At 44.5% G+C, this 17,562-nt stretch overlaps 1 protein-coding gene and 1 pseudogene across 1 annotated transcript in view; one reads left to right on the forward strand and one right to left on the reverse strand.

Moving 5' to 3' along the window:
• astn1 (astrotactin 1) overlaps positions 1-17,562 on the forward strand; it is a 1,772,582-nt gene that overhangs the window by 287,556 nt on the left and 1,467,464 nt on the right. The window lies entirely within an intron of this gene.
• On the reverse strand, positions 10,904-11,009 carry LOC129701316 (U2 spliceosomal RNA; annotated as a pseudogene).

The following is a 17,562-nucleotide window of genomic DNA, read 5'->3' on the forward strand; positions in this document are numbered from 1 at the left end:
CCACTCTCCTTATTTCCCTGAGCCCCATAACTTTTTCTATCTCACACATAGCCACTAATTCCCCTTTTGATACAATTTCCGTAAACTTACACCAAAAACCATTCGCAGTAGCCAATTAATATACTTGGGATGTGGGCGGAAACCGAAGCAACGGGAGGAAATCTTGACCATCATGAGCACAACGGGCAAGCTTTGCATACACAGGAACACAATGGACCACCAATAATAGACACAAAGTGCTGGAGTAACTCAGCGGGTCAGGCAGCATCTCTGGAGGAAAAGGACGGCTGGCGTTTTGGATCGGAACCGTTCTTCAGACTGTCACACGACCATGGAGTTGTTTCTTTATCTGAAAAACAACTCCTCTAATTTCATCCATTGAATTAGGTGCTCTACATCAGTTAGACCAAGTGCAGATTCGGCAAGTGCTTTGCTGAACACCGACACTCGATCCGCCAGGTCCATGCAAACAGGATCATGAGCTCAAGATCAAATCCCCCAAGATCCAGCTCTAACCGCTGTACCAATGTGCTTCCCATCCATGAGACTGGTGAACACTTTACTGTAGATTAACATGGGACATGAAGGCCAAGCCAAAGGCAACCTGTTTGGCATGGCAGATATGATGGAATCAGGGATACATGTGGCAAGTGTTTGCAACACGCTTTTAGATCAGCCCCTTAGTCCACAGAAGAAGACATCAATTCAGCCGCATGTCCCATAATTGTGGACAGTCTGGCGGTGGATTATCCTAATCCCATTAATCATGCCCTGATCCTCAGAAGATAACTTGCCAGACTTAGTCCCACCCCTACCTCTCTCACACTTTTCTCTCCCCCACTACAATCAAGGGGTAACTTTTTTACACACTGGTTGTATGGAACGAGCTACCGGAGAAGGTAGCTGAGGCAGGTCCTATCGTAATATTACCTCAATGTTGCCTCAAACTGCGGAGCATCCTGGACAATATAGTTCACCCCCTCCATGACACACTGGTCAATCCGAGGAATACCTTCTGCAACAGACTGGTTCCACCAAGATGCAGGACAGAATGCCACAGCACCACTTCTTCCCTGTGGTTATAAAACTGTAAGTGAAGGAGGCCAAGGGCAGTACAGTCAGTGTGGTATGGGTATGGGAATGGGGAAGGGGAGTTAACATTTTTGGTGACCGGAGATGCTTCAGTCTGCAAGCAAATAACACTCTCGGGAGAGACAGAGTGTCAGCAGCAACATGTTCACAGGATGATACTTTAGTTGCAGCAGTTTTGATATTAAATCCCAAGCCTGCAGATTCTCCAAGCTTGCGGGAAGTTGCCAGTGGATGTGCAAAGTGCGAGCACTGAGAGATGAGAGGGGGCGGATGGCTTGGCAGGCAAAGCCGTCAATTTGCGCTCCAACCTTACAGATGCTTTCTTGAGTGACTCTGTGAAAGGTTACGTTCACAGTAATTGTGGTGTAGGCGGTTGTTTGGAGAAGTTAACAGGAAGCAATTGTAAAAATTGGAATTAAGCTTCCAAACTTTTCCTTCGCAATTTTCAAAATTTGGAATGACCTTTTGTGAAGTGAACTTCATGAATCTCAGCAGCCATTACTATGCAGATGCTAGTGATTAAAACACCAGCGACCTTGTAAAGAGCATAATAAATGCAAGTTATGAGGATGGGGCGACACCTATCTTTCATTCTCCCGAGATGCTGCCTGGCCCTCTGAGTTGCTCCAGCACTATGTGTCTATCTTTGGTACAAACCAGCATCTGTTTCTAAAGACAAAGAGCCCAAGGAACATAGTTCCTGCTGCCCAGGAGTGTAGTTTCAGTGGCACAGTGTAGCTCATGTGAGGCAGTGCCCATCACACAGGATGTGTAGAAAATACAGGCCTCAACACAGTGGTATACCCATGTCTCAGGAAACTCAGGTGTTTCCAGTGAGTTAGTGGCAGCTTCTTGCGGCTTTCTTGCACAAGACTGAGCGGCAATGCTCCAAAAGTCGCTGTGAACATATTCCCCAAAGACACAAGGAATGCTAGAATCTTGAACGAAACATAAAATGCTGAAGTAACTCAACGGGTCAGACAACATCCCTGGAGGACATGGATTGGGGACCTGGCATTTCTGGGTCCTTTTTCAGACTGATTGTATCAGGGTGGATAAAGCTGGATAAGAGTTGGGGGCAGGATAGAGCCTGGCAAGTGAGAGGTGGATACAAGTGGGCGGGGGGACGGGGGGTTGATAGGTAGTTGGGTGGGCAAAGAATTTAGATGAAAAGGAGATAAAAGGGTGACAAAGAGGAGGTCAGGAGGTAAAAGCGTCAGATATGGAGAGAAGAGGATTGAAAGAGGAATGAAATGTAAAGCCACAGAGAGAGATATAGATGGAGGTTGGGTGGGGGGGAGGGGGGCGGGGTGGAGGAGTTGGGGGTAGGAGTAAGGTGGGTTGGGCTGCGGCAGAGGTTGAGAAATGGGTGCACACCAGGATGGGTTGGGAATGGGACTCTTTGTGTTCTATGCACAATTGCAGCATCTGAGGTTCCTTGCAACCTCACACTAAACCTGAGTGTTGTTAATACATTGTAAGAGAATTAAAGGTACAGTGAACATCGCACATTATGTGTACACTTTCAATTTCCTGTATGTTTAATTAAAAATGTACAGTTTAGTTTTGATTGGAGATACAGCGCAGAAACAGGCACTTTGGCCCACCGAGTCCTTGCCGCCCATCGATCATCAATGCAGTAGATTTATGATAACCCACTTTGGCATTCTACACACTCAGATCAATCTACAAATGCCAGTTAACCTACAAATCTACACGTCTTTGGAATGTGGGAGGAAACCAGAGCGCCCGGAGAAAACCCAGACGGTCACCATTAGAATGTACAAACCCCATACAGACAGCACCTGTAGTCAGGATCAAACCCGGGTCTCTGGCGCTGTGATGCAGCAGCTCTACTACTGTGCCACTGTGCCGCCCACAAACATACTTAAAAAAAATTAAAAATACCCTTTGTTCCTCGTTGTTCTGTTACAGTCCATTCAAAAATAAAACTAATAAATGAATCCTGTGAAGGTATTTATTTGCCTCACTGAGGTTGTAGGAGCTTTCTATCACCTCAACAACAACAGGGACATGTAATGACTGCTTCCGCCCAAAGGGCTATTTTGGAGTGTTTGGAATCCCCTTCCTCAAAAAGCTTGAAAGCACAAACCGAAGATAGGCACAAAATGCTGGAGTAGCTCTGCGGGTCAGGCAGCAACTCTGAAGAATAGGAATAGGTGACGTTTTGTGTCGAGACCCTTCTTCAGACTGAGAATCAGGGGAGAGGGAAACTAGAGGTATGAAAAGGCACAAATAACAAAAGAATGAAAGGTATGAAAAGAACAAATCAAGACCAGTAAGAGTGATCGAGGCAAGCTGGAACCCACAATGGTCCTTTGTTGGCTTTGGAAGATATGATAACGAGGAGATACGAACAGTGAAACTAAACTAAAGCACACTCAGAAACAGCTTTTGATTACCGAGCAGTCCTTTCATAAGCTAAAATTGTCGTCCAGATCTCCCAACCTACCTTCTTGTGGACCTTGCAGTTTATCTGCACTCTCTATGCGACTGTAAGGCTATAACACTATATTCTGCACTCTGGTATTTTTCTCTTTGAACTATGTGTTGTACTTGTGTAATGCCTGATTGTACTCATGTATAGTATGGTATGACTGGATACCATGCAAACTCATTGGACAAATTCATTGTAAACGTGACAACGATAAACCAATGCCAATACCCAATGTATAAACAAGGAAATGCAGATGTTGTTTTACAAAAAAGGACACAAAGTGTTGGAAACACTCAGCGGGTCAGGCAGCATCTCTGGAGAACATGGATATGTGACATTTTGGTTTGGGATATTCTCCAGTGATCTATCCATATTCTCCAGTGATGCTGCCTGACCCGCTAAGTCACTTCAGCACTTTGTGTCCCTCTTTACCAATATCTAATGTTTTATTTTTGTAATGACATGCATTGATGCATATGGCATCTCTAAAACATTTAAAATCATGATTTCATTTTCCGGCTGCATATGTACATATGTAGTCATGTGTACCAGCACTGATTTTGTGTGTAAAAAATAACTGCCAATACCAATCAGAGCAGTATCTTTGAATATTTTTAAGGCAGAGATGGATAGATTTTTTGGTAAGAGAGTGAAATATTACTAGAGGTGGGCAGGAAAAGAGAAGATAAGTTACAATCAAATCAGATACAATCTGATTAGACAACGGATTCGTTTTGAAGGGCTGGGTAGCCTATGTCCCTACTTCCCATTTATATGTTGTTTTATTTTTGTTATTTTTTGTGGTTTATCTACTGTGATTTTAAACCTAGAACATAAACATAGAACAGTAGAGCAGAGGAATGGGACCTTTAGCCCATAATGTTGGTGGCAAACATGTTGGCAAGTTAGCATAAAATAGTAAGATTAAACGAGAACTTACCAGTTTGAAGTTTGATCTGTATTTTATGAGGAGTTACGATGAGGGATTACGTGAAGAACCCGCTCAGCACGCATGAGCGGCATACTTCAATGCAGCGGTGTGGAATCACAGATAGACACAGTTATTGAAGTAAACATAGTAAAGAAAAGGAGACATCAATTTAACATTTTGACCCATATTAATGAGGGTGGGAGCGGAGGGCACGTAATCCCTCATCGTAACTCCTCATAAAATACAGATCAAACTTCAAACTGGTAAGTTCTCGTTTAATCTTACTATTTTACTTCGGAGTCATGTGAGTGACTACGTGAAGACTTCAAAGCTCTGTGATTTCAAACCGTGTAACAGGTATTATTTCACGCACCGCCGAAGTCCTTGAGGGATGAAGTGTGTTATCGTAATCAACCAATTAATCTGTTTGTAGAAAAACACAATGGTATTTTTTAACAATAACAACAAAGAAATTAAATTGCTCCCCTGGGCTTAAATTAAATATTTGCAGTTTGTAAAATCTTTTCTGCAAATAAAACAGGTTTTGCCAACGGCTTATTATAATATTTCAGAATGGTCTTTCCCCCGACCATCCTGCTATAGCCAGGATGTGGTCTATAGGCACGTCCATTCTTTTAGCCGTCGACGTGGATGCTGCCCTGGTGGAATAAAATCTGTACATGTTAGTGTTTATCTCAGCAGCTTTTAGCATCTGCTTGAGCCATTTCGAAATAGTTTGGCTCGTCAACCGACCATAAGGTTTTTTTTATTTTTTTATTTTTTTTATGACTGACCCACAAGGCTTTTCATCTCCCTGGAATATTTTGGTTGTGTCTATGTAGGATAGTAGGTGGGTCATGGCACATAACCGTGGTTCTGGCGGGTAAGCCCGGAATGCCATGACTGGGTTAGGTGTTCCTGGTCTGCTCTGTTTGATCAGTCCCTGGATAACAACAGAGATGTGGTCTGGAGCTGTGAGCATGGTGTCCAGTCGCAATAGGTGTAGTGACTGGACCCTCTGTGCAGATACAAGTGCCATCAACATGAGTGTTTTGAGCATAGATTGTTCCAGGTTGAGGGATCTGGCTGGTGGCTATCCCCTGAGGTATGTCAGGACCACACTGACATCCCATATTTGGGTGTACCTTGGTCTAGGGGGTTAGAGTTGTAAATACCCTAGTTTGACCACCAGTGGGTGGGACCCCATGGCCTGTTGTCCTGGAGCTGGTTTTAAATAGACAGGCAGGGCACTTCTAGCTGTGTTGATGGCTCCGTAGCCGAGTCCTTCATCGTGGTGAAGGTTCGCCAGGAATGCCAGTACGTTGGTAACTGTAGCGGTTGAGTAGGTGGTCCCTGTATCCAAGCAGTACTTCTCCCATTTTTTGATGCTGGACAAGTGCTGTTTTTAGTGGATGTTCGGAGGGATGCTGACATGGTGTCAACGGTTTGTTCTGATAATCCCAGCCCCAAAAGTGGTTTGTGCAGAATCTGCAACCCAGGAGTTTGATTTTTTCATGACACGGGTGGCTTGTGCCCGACACTGGGTGTTAATAACTCTGGGTCACTGGGGAATACCATCGGAGTTTCAACAAACTTGTCATGGAGTATTGGGAACCATGGCTGTGTAGGCCAGTCGGGTACTATCAAAATATCTGAAGCAGAGTCCATTTGTATTGTACGTAGTCCCCAACTGATTAGGCAGAAGGGAGGAAATGCATAGAAGAAGAATTTCCCCAATCCAGCGTGAACGCATCTACCGCTGCTGCCTCAGGGTCTGGTTCCCAAGCGACATACATAGGTACCTGGTGATTTAGCCTTGATGCAAATAAATCGATATCTGGCGTGCCATATTGCTTAATAACTTTTGCAAATTTTTTAGGGGTTTAACATCCATTCGATGTTGTCATTAAATTTATGTGACCTGGTGTCTGCCTCTGTATTTAGCTGACCTGGCAGGTAAGTTGCTGATAGCCAAATATGTCTTTCGACACACCATTGCCAAATTGTGTTGACCAACTTGTCGCATGATACCGATTTTATGCCGCCTATATGGTTAATGTAGGCCACCACCGTAGTATTATCTATTTGTAACCGTACATGCAAGTGATGCATATTTGTGCATATGCTTTTAAACCATAAAAGTCACCCAACATCTCTAGATAATTAATGCCCAGTGTAAGTGGTAACAATGACTCTGGGTTAGTCCATCTACTACTTGAGCTGGATATAGAGTTAGTTGCTCCCCAGCCTTGAGCACTGGCATCTGTTTGGATAACTGACGTAGGGTTAGTGATGATAATAGGGCTGAAACTATGCCAAACGTTTTTTGCCCACCACTGTAGTTCTGATATTGCTTCAGTGGGTAACTTTATGACACGATCATAATGACCTGTGTGTTGTTTTGGTGCCTGTACCTTTGCTCTTTGTAAGTTTTGACAGTGCAAAGGTCCGAATCATTAAATTGTTGCATGATTGTGCCAATTCAACTGTTTTGTCTCTTGGCAATGTTACAGTCACGTAGACTGAATTAATTGTGAAGCCCAAGTCGCGCATGCGTGCCGAGCGGGTTCTTCACGTAGTCACTCACGTGACTCCGAAGTAAAATCCATATCCCTCTATTCCTTGCACTTCCCTGTGCCTTTCTAAAATCCTCTTAAATGCCACAATCATATCTGCCTCCACCACCCATTGCAGGCACCCACTGTTCTTTGTGTATGAAAATAGTAAGATTAAACGAGAACTTACCAGTTTGAAGTTTGATCTGTATTTTATGAGGAGTTACGATGAGGGATTTCGTGAAGAACCCCGCTTCCACGCATGCGTGCCATTCTTCAAAGCAGCGGTGTGAGGTCACAGGAACCTATAATGATCTAACATAGTAAGATTATCAAAGAGATACCAGTTTTTGATATGATCATAAGAGGGTGGGAGCGGAGGGCACGAAATCCCTCATCGTAACTCCTCATAAAATACAGATCAAACTTCAAACTGATAAGTTCTCGTTTAATCTTACTATTTTACTTCGGAGTCACGTGAGTGACTTCGTGAAGATTTCAAAGCTCTGTGACCTCATGCCGTGGAACGAGTCCATGCTTCACAACTGCCTTGGGTATTGGGAGAGAGCATCATTAGTAATTTTAAAACACAATTATACAAAGAGTTGTGTGGTATAACGAAAAAATATATAACATTTTTTAAAATTTGAGAATCATAACCCTGTAACCTTTTGGGCAAATTATTTTGTTGAACATAAAATGTTTTCTTAATACAATGATGGCTCCAAAAAATAACTGGTTTATTATAAACCCTGTGGAAAACCCTTTTTTAAATGACCCTCCTGCCATTCTGAGGATTTGGTCTGTGGGTACCTGTACATTAGTGTCTATTCCTGCCATTTTTAGGACCTATTTGAGCCACCTTGATATAGTTTGAGTCGTGACCCTTTCATGCAGTTTCTTGTAAGAGATAAACAACTCCATACTCTGACCTCGAATGTTCTGAGTATATTCTATGTATTGTTAGATGTGTCTTGTTATACACAGTCGTTTGCCATATGGGTGTACCATAAATCAAACCCTAGACCCGAGGAACCCGATCTGTTTTCTTTTATTAAATCCTGTATGACAACACCAGTTTCTCGGTGAGATGATCAGGGAGTCCAGGCTCAGTTTGCTTAATGGCTGGACTTGTTGTGCGGTAAATAACACCATGAGCATAACCATCTTCCTGGTCTGTTACTGAGGTGACAACGCTGTTATGAGCTACAAGCTCCTCAGCATGTTGAGAAACAACACCCACGTCCCAGATTTCGGAGTACCTGGTTTTCTTACCAGGGGTGCGTTCCCACCGCGTGCCGCTCTGTTCCTTGTGATAGGTAATTGGAGAGTGCACTTGTGGCACTATTGATGGCACTGTAGCTCCATCGATTATCATAATGGAGGCTTGTTAAAATTCCAATACGGCCAGAATGTTCTTGGCCTTTTGGTCGAGGTTGTTGTCCAAGCAGTATATGCCCCATTTCTTGATGTGTCCAAGGTACTGCTTCCGTGTTGACAGTCTTAGTGCAGATGAGATGAGATTCATCGTCCTGTCTGACAGCCCAATGCCGTGTAGTGGGTCTTTTAGACTCTACAAATCAATAAATCCATAGTGTTATGGCATGGATGACTGCCTCCAGTCACTGGATAAATCAATAATTTTTGGCTATGTTCATTAGGGAACATGGTTCTAACACCATCCCCTGTATGACTGAAATACCATAATTTAGAAGGTCAGTCGGGTACTCTGAAAATTCCAGATGCCAAGTGTAGTTGAATTTTCCCTAGTACCCCATTGATGGGTCCGAACGGGGGAAAACATCACCCTATGGCTTATTTACATAAAAATGCCAAGCTGGTTTTAGAATTTTAGTACATAATATTGGGGCTAATGATTGCCCCTTTTGTAAGCTCTATATTGCCAAAGTTCCTCTATTGAGTCAATGCCTGCCATATAGAAACCCGCAACTGACACCAAGTCTTTATCAATAATAAGAGCATCCATCTTAAAATGAAATATCTAGAACAAATGTGTTTAGGGTTAAAATCAATGATAATCCTGCAACCCTACTCTATTTTATTTTTAATAAATATGTTTGATACAATTCTAATGTTCCATGAAAAGTATGCTCAATCCCACCTTTTGTGTACAATTTTTGTAGCACCATGTGGGTTTTAGATTGTTTGGTTTATGTAAGGACAAAATGCCCTTCTGGTGTATGTTGTACTGTGGTTATTGGGATGAGTAAACCCTATCAGATAACCCTGAATACTGCTGAGATTATATGAATCTGTAGTGATTATATACCATACATAACTGTAGTGTTGCAACCTCCCCTACCCTCGTAGGTCCCTATTTTAACAGAAGAAACGCCACCCACCTACCTCCATGGTTACCGGTGGTTGTGTTATTTCCTTGGTTTTTTGAAAATAAGGTTCTGGTTTGATATTTCTTGTTCGGGGTTGTGTGGGAGGTTGAGGCTTCCGCATCTTCCAGGGTGGCCGCCCTGGCCATACCCTAAAACGGATCCTGCGGGTTATATTGATTTCTGACACTGCTACTGGTATGAGCCACATTTTTTATGGCCTTGCCTGTGGCTGGTATCATGCTCCAAAATAGGCCCTTGCGCTGGCCTTGATGAGCCCCAGTGTCTTGGCTAAGTCCACACACGGTTCTTTGTTTGCAAATGGTAGCATTTTTGGGGTCCTAGTGCTGGCTGAATGGCCGCCTTCCACGTGTAGTTCAGGTCATATTGCCTATTATTAAACAGATCTAGTGCGTCTTGATGGTCTTTGGTTACCTACGTTTAGTCCAGGGTGCGGGTGTATGCTATGATGCCTTCCGTCAATCCCTTTAAGGTTCTCTGGATCTTGAGGTCCTGGTTCCTGATGTTCGTCCATATGCTGCCAAATGCATTGGTTTACACTGGGCACCTGTAATGCCTCACCGTTGCCAGGTGGCAGATGTCTGGCCAGTGTTTGTAAATTTTCCTTGTTGGCGTTTGTGGCCAGACATATAGTAATACTATTGCCATCCTGGATCCAAGTCTACCCATGTTTGACTTGGCTAAAGTAATCAGCCACCATGTCCAGCAGAGTCCCTGCTGTGTTAGGATCATGGGACGCTGTATTACCAGGCTCTGGCCCATCAGGGTCCTGCCTACTCTTTTTTATAGAGTTAGAGATCTCTAGGGTCCCACACGGGGTACCCATGTGGGGCTTAACTGCTGCCCACTTGTCTTTTGTTCTTCGGACCCCTCTTGCAAGTCAACCCAGAACTGATCCACAGTGCTCCCCTCTGATGGGGTAGAAGCATTGTGCAGCCCTCAAAGAGGTACTGCTGTGGGTTTATCACGTTGGAGCAAGGCTCCATACACCGCTTCTTCCCGCTCCAGCCCTCTCGGGTGCTGGTTTCCGGCGGTTTTATGCAAAGTCGGACCCTTCTGAGTCCACTACCTTGTTTGATTTGTGTCTAGCCTTACCGCTCGGCCACATGGATCTGGCCGGTGCGGGGCCGACATCGGGCACAACTGATCCCACTACGGATGATCCAAGTGCCGCTGGCTACTGCTGGCTGCCCGCTGTTCCACGGTCCTCCTTCTCCAGTTTTGTCCTTCCTTCCGTGGAGTGGATATGGCCGGTGTGGAGGATAACTGGCACAGCTGCTTCCATCTATTCCTTTAACCCGGCTCCAACGCTCTCAGCACTCCTGGCTGCCCCTTTATCTTAGACCCGTGGGACCCACCCCCGTACTGACGGTACTGGTCCCTTGTGGTCGTTGCAGCCGGTCAACCCCACTCTAATGCCCTCAATTCTGGGCACTCCTACTTATATGGTCCTTAGATAAGGGACATATAAGACATTAAAACTGATGATAACAGCTACTATAGTTTTTATTTAATATATGGTCCCTAGATAAGGGATGTATCAGATATTAAACTGTTAAGAACAGATACTACACTTGATCTTAGCCAAAAGGCCGAGAAGCGATTATTGTAACTAAAACCCCGCTGGGACCGACCCTGGTACTCACATACTGGTCCCTTGTAGTAGATTGCAGCCAGTCAACTGTAAAGTCCTTTGCTGCCGAGAAATGAACTTTCTCACCGTGCTGGAGCGAAGTTGGGCACAGGTGTTTTCCCTCTCCGGGAATCGATGTGCCCATGCTGCTCCTGCCGTTGCCAGATGCTCCTGCCGCTGCCGATGCTCCTGCCGCTGCCAGTGCTCCTGCCGCTGCCAGTGCTCCTGCCGCTGCCTGTGCTCCTGCAGCTGCCTGTGCTCCTGCAGCTGCCTGTGCTCCTGCAGCTGTCAGTGCTCCTGCAGCTGCCGGCTGCCACTGCTGCTGCTGCTGCCACTGCCGCTGCCGGCTGCCGCTGCTGCTGCTGCTGCCGCTCCTCCGCGGTTCTCCCGCCGGCCTTCTGCAGCTTACATGGACCCGGTCCATGTCTGCACCTAGAAGGTAAGTTGAAGGAAACGCAGGGTCTCTTACCTGCTGTTCCCGACTTTCCTTCTCCCGCTGGTGACCGTCGTTCCCTGTGTCGGGTTCGAGCCGCTTGGACCGACCCCGGTGTTCACGGGCCTGGTCCTACGCGGCAGTTCCGCAGCCGGTAAACCCGGCTGTTCCTATGGATCCCCTGGACCCGGTGCTTACCTTTTGAAGAAGGTTACCGGCCCGAACGTCCCGTTCCTACAGCGCTGGTCCGTGCTGTCTGTCCCGCAGCCTCTGCGCTGGCTGCTAGCGACTGCTCCCAAGCCAGTCTCGTTTGAGACTGGCATAGGGACCCCTTTGCTTTGCTTCCCGCCCGGCCGAGAAGTGAATTTTGCCGGTGCGGGAGCAAAGTCGGGCACAGGTTGTTCCCCTCCAGGGAAACTCGTGCCGTTGCTGCTGCCGGCTGCTCGCCCTCCACGGGTCTCCCCGCCAGCTTTCCGCAGCCTCCTAAAAGTAAGTAGCAAAAAGGAACGCAGAGTCTCTTACCTGCTGTTCCCGACTTTCAAATTCTCCCGCTTGGGGAACGCCGTTCCCCCCTGTGTGACTCGTTGCAATGCGTGTAGCGATATGACACGCATGCGTGGAAGCGGGGTTCTTCACGAAGTCACTCACGTGACTCCGAAGTAAAATCGCCCCACACATTTCCATTAAACTTTCCACCTCTCACCTTATATCTAAGCCCTCCAGTGTTGGACATTTCCACCCTGGAAAAAAGGTTCTGACTGTCCATCCGATCTATGATTCTCATAATTTTATAGATTTGCTTTCAGGAGTTCACAGAATAGGAACCTTCTACTTATATCCTCCTGTTTTTGGTCTGAATCATCTGAATTGAGAGAATAACATTCTACTTTGTCATGAATATTAATATCTTATTAATCAGACAGAGATTGAAACCAGGTGAATGTTGAAAATAATGATTTAAATTATGAGAGTTGTGTTTCACCAAAGACTGGATGATTTCTGTTGCTCCCAGTAACCATTCATTTCCTCATGTGTGATTCATCTCGGTTATTTAGAAAAATCATTTTTACTGAGTTGTTTGTTAGGTGTTATTTTAAAATTTTCCTTCTGAAGAATTCGTCACATATTTATTCTGTTGCCAAATAGATCATCATCTAAAAAAAATATAAGCGACCACTTTTTCTTTGAAACTGTGGATGTTTAGGAAGGAACTGCAGATGCTGGTATGGAACAAAGATAGACACAGTGCTGGAGTAACTCAACGAGTCAGGCAGCATTTCTGGAGAAAAGGAATAGGTGATAGGAATAGATGTAATTTCAGGTTGAGACCCTTCTGCAGACTGAGAGTCAGGGGAGAGGAAAACCAGAAGTATGAAAAGGTACAGAACAAATCCGTGCCATCACTGATGACCAAGGAAAGGTGGGGCCCACAACAGTCCATTGTTGGCTGTGGAATAGGTGATAATAGAGGGATATATGGATGTGAATGGTAGAACTTGCAGGAAAAACGAGGGTGAGGGAAGGGCAGAGAGAGAGGGAATGCAGGGGTTACTTATGGAGATGTTTCTTAGACGTTCTGGCTTGAGTCAAAATAGAAGACGGTTTATTTCTCATCTTTCTGAGGATTTCAGCAGCTTGTAATCCTTGTTTACATGCAAGCATTGTACAATGTGTTGACTCTGGGGATTGGGTTGTTCTATCAGTCTGAATAAGGTGCCGATGATGATCTATATGTTTGCGAGCAAGTCTGACGTTTCGTCAAGGACACTCAACACTTTCCTGGGATCAAAAGGAAACTAACCGATCCAGTTTCATTCTGGATTAAATTGATTATGCGTTGCATGGAGCTGAACAAACAAACATGTGCAATTCAATTTCCATTCATGGATTACTTACAGTGGGTGGCACTGTAACACAGCTGGTGTGTGGTTTGCACATTCTACCTGTGACCATGTGGGTTTCCTCCGGTTACTCCGGCTTGCTCCCACATCCCAAAAACATGTGGGTTTGTAGGTTTATTGGCATTTATAAACGTTCTGTACTACTGTGCCACTGTGTTGCTTGTCTCATTTTCAGGGCGACAAGAAGGGCAGCACAGTGACACAGTGGTAGATTTTCTGCCTTACAGGTTCATTCCTAACTATAGGTGCTGTATGTACAGAGTTTGTAAATTCTTCCCGTGACCGCGTACATTTTCTCCCGGTGTTCTGGTTTCCTCCCACACTCCAAAGACGTACAGGTTTGTAGGTTAATTTTGCTGCTGTAAATTGTAAATTGCCCCTAGTGTGTAGGATAGTGTTAGTGTATGGGGATTGCTGGTCAGCACGGACTCGAGGGGCCGAAGGGTTTGTTTCCGCACTGTATCTCTAAACTAAATGTGAATAAAACCTTCTGTATCACGCATCTATAAAACAAATTTAATGGCAAAACACAGCTACCGGTAATGGAAAACAATTACTATTAATGCAACTGGGCCACAGCGTTGATTATGCTCCTAATGAATAGCATGAAGCCGAGTTCTTTATTTTTCCATCTTTTGCTTTTACTTTCAAATTGTAAGTTTGACAGTAATGCAATGCTCTTTTTTTAGCTGTAAATAATATTTTAAACAAAAGTAGGAGAGATTGACGAGGCTCAATTTGCGAATGAACTACATGTTTACACATGAGGTCAGTATCAACGACAGCACTTTGCAAGCCCTGAACACAGCAGGATCCAGAATTCATTACATGATATTGCATTCAATTACTGTAGATGCTGACATTTGACAAAATTGAATGAAGCAAGTTCCAGGATATGAAAGCACAGAGAAAGGATGGACAGCACAGAGCTTAGTTTAGGTTAAGGATGAAGTCTGAGGAAGGGTCTCGACCCAAAACAGAGACGAGGAAACACTTTTTCTCACAGAGAGTGGTGAGTCTGTGGAATTCTCTGCCTCAGAGGGTGGTGGAGGCAGATTCTCTGGATGCTTTCAAGAGAGAGCTAGATAGAAATATAGAAACATAGGGCTCTTAAAAATAGCGGAGTCAGGGGATATGGGGAGAAGGCAGGAATGGGGTACTAATTGGGGATGATCAGCCATGATCACATTGAATGGTGGTGCTGGCTCGAAGGGCCGAATGGCCTACTCCTGCACCTATTGTCTGTTGTCTATTGTATATTGTCAAAACATCACCCACCCTTTCTCTCCAGCGATGCTGCCTGTCCCGCTGAGTTACTCCAGCATTTTGTGTCTTCCTTTAGTTTAGCTTAGTTTATTGTTACATATCAAGATTTTTGTTGCCTGCTATCCAGTCAGTGGCAATGCTATATTAATGCAATCAAGCCATCCACAGTGTATAGTTACAGGATAAAGGTAATAACATTTAGTGCAAGATACATTCCAGTCAAGTCTGATTAAAGGCTGTCCAAGTGTCTCCAATGAGGTAGATGGTAGCTCAGGATCTCTCTCTAGTTGTAGATAGGATGGTTCAGTTGTCTGATAACAACTGGAAAGAATCTGGAGGTTTGCATTTTCACACTTCTGACCCTCTTGCCTGATGAAAGAGGGGAAAAGAGGGAGTGACCGGGGTGATAAGAAGGATAAGAATGTTTGGAATTAGAATAATGGTAGAATTTAACAACATCTTCCTCAAGTTTAGTTTAGTTTAGTTTAGAGATACAGTGTGGTATACTGACCAGCTATCACCTCTGTACACTAGTTCTGCCCTACACATTAAGGTCAATTTTACATATCTCAATTAACCTACAAACCTGCACATCTTGGAATGTAGGAATAAACCTGAGGACCCAGACAAACCCCATAGGGTCACAGGTAGAATGTACAAACTTCGTACAAACAGCATCCATAGTCAGTATCAAACCCGGGTCTATGACGCTGTAAGACAGCAAATCTACTGCTGTCCCACCGTGCCACCATCACATTTAAAATAATCTCTTAGTTATGACATCATATAATCAAGCGGCATAGAAAAAAGGCATCTTGCCCAACTTGTCCGTACAAACCGAAATGTCCCATCTAATCTAGCCCCATCCTTTGGCCAATATATCCCTCTAAACATTTTCTATCCATGTGCAAGCATATTTTTTAATGCTGTGATAGTATCTGCCTCAACTACATCCTCGGGCAGTTGGTTCCATATACCCCACTACCTTCTGAGTGAAAAAGCTGCTCCTCAGGTTCCTATTAAATCTTTCATCTCTCACCTTAAAAGATTTGTTACACCTTGAATTTGGACAAAATTAATTTTGAACTCTTCACCAACATGCAATGCAACCTTGTTCAATAGACAATAGGTGCAGAAGTGGGCCATTCGGCCCTGCGAGCCAACACCACTATTCAGTGTGATCATGGCTGATCATTCATAATCAGTACCACATTCCTGCCTTCTCCCCATATCCCCTGACTCCGCTATCTTTAAGAGCTCTATCTAACTCTCTCTTGAAAGCATCCAGAGAACCAGCCTCCACCGCCTTCTGAAGCAGAGAATTCCACAGACTCACTACTCTCTGTGTGAAAAAGTTTTTCATCATCTCTGTTCTAAATGGTTTACCCCTTATTCTTAAACTCTGGCCCCTGGTTCTGGACTCCCCCAACATCGGGAACATGTTTCCTGCCTCTAGTGTGTCCAAACCCTGAATAATCTTATATGTTCCAATAAGATCCCCTCTCATCCTTCTAAATTCCAGAGTATACAAGCCCAGCCACTCAATTCTATCAACATATGACAGCCCCGCCATCCTGGGAATTAACCTGGTAAACCTACGCTGCATGCCCTCAATAGCAAGAATGCCCTTCCACAAATTTGGAGACCAAAACTGCACACAATACTCCAGGTGTGGTCTCACTAGGGCCCTGTACAACTGGAGAAGGACCTATTTGATCCTATACTCAACTCCTCTTGTTATCAAGGTCAACATGCCATTCGCTTTCTTCACTGTCTGCTGTACCTGCATGCTTACTTTCAGTGACTGATGAACAAGGACCCCCAGATCTTGTTGTACTTCCCCTTTTCCCAAGTTTATTTAGTATTGTCACATGTACTGTTTGTGTATTGCATGCTCTCCAGTCAGTAAATAGACTATATATGATGTCAATCAAGCTGTTCACAGTGTTTAGATGCAGGACATAGGAAATAATGATTTAGTGCAAGAGTCTAAAGAGCCAATTGAGATCTGTACCAGTGCGCAAAGTACATGCAGCATATGTGGAGAACATGGATAGTTCATAAGTTCATAGGTCATGGGAGCAGAATGAGGTCATTTGGCCAATCGAGTCTACGCCACCATTCAATCATGGCTGATCTATCTTTTCCTCTCAACCCAGTCTCCTCGTAACCTTCGATAGGTGACATTTTGGGTTGAAACCCTTCTCCAATCATTGCAGACTGGGGAGGTCGGGAGAGGGGGGGAGAGAAAGCTGGGAGAGGCAGAACAAAGAGTGGACGCAGGTGAGGGGGTCTTTTGATTGGCAGATGGTTGGAACAAAGGCCAGAGATTAAAACAGGTGTAAAATAGAAGGGTTGAGGAGTTGCAAATTGGGAAGCCAGAAGAAGGAATGTTGGAGGAGGTCCAATTAGGAGAATGTTCAGGTGATGGTGTCCCTATGCTTTTGTTGCCCTTGTCTCTGTCTCAGAAGCAGTGGAGGCTGATTCTTTGGGTGCTTTCAAGAGAGAGTTTGATAGCGCTCTTAAAGATAGTGAAGTCAAGGGGAGAAGGCAGGAACGGGATACTGATTGTAGATGATCAACCATGATCACAGTGAATGGCAGTGCTGGCTCGAAGGGCCGAATGGCCTACACTTGCACCTATTGTCTACTGTCTATTGTCCTACTGACTGATATGGTGGTGGGTTTAGAAGGTACTGTTGAAGAAGTCTTGGTGAGTTACTGTAATGCATCCTATAGATGGTATCACATAACTGTTGCCATATATGGCATTTCCTGGCACATCCAGAATGATAAACAGATTAAAGTAAATAAGAACTGGTTGCTTTTGTTTGCCTCGAGTCATAAAATGGCAGGCTTGCTAATGAACAGTCTCTCACTCAAAATGTCCCAATAGAGTCATAGTCATAGCCACAATGCATGGA

The sequence above is a fragment of the Leucoraja erinacea genome, chromosome 10 (assembly GCF_028641065.1).
Source record: "Leucoraja erinacea ecotype New England chromosome 10, Leri_hhj_1, whole genome shotgun sequence".
NCBI classification, from domain to species: Eukaryota; Metazoa; Chordata; class Chondrichthyes; order Rajiformes; family Rajidae; genus Leucoraja; species Leucoraja erinaceus.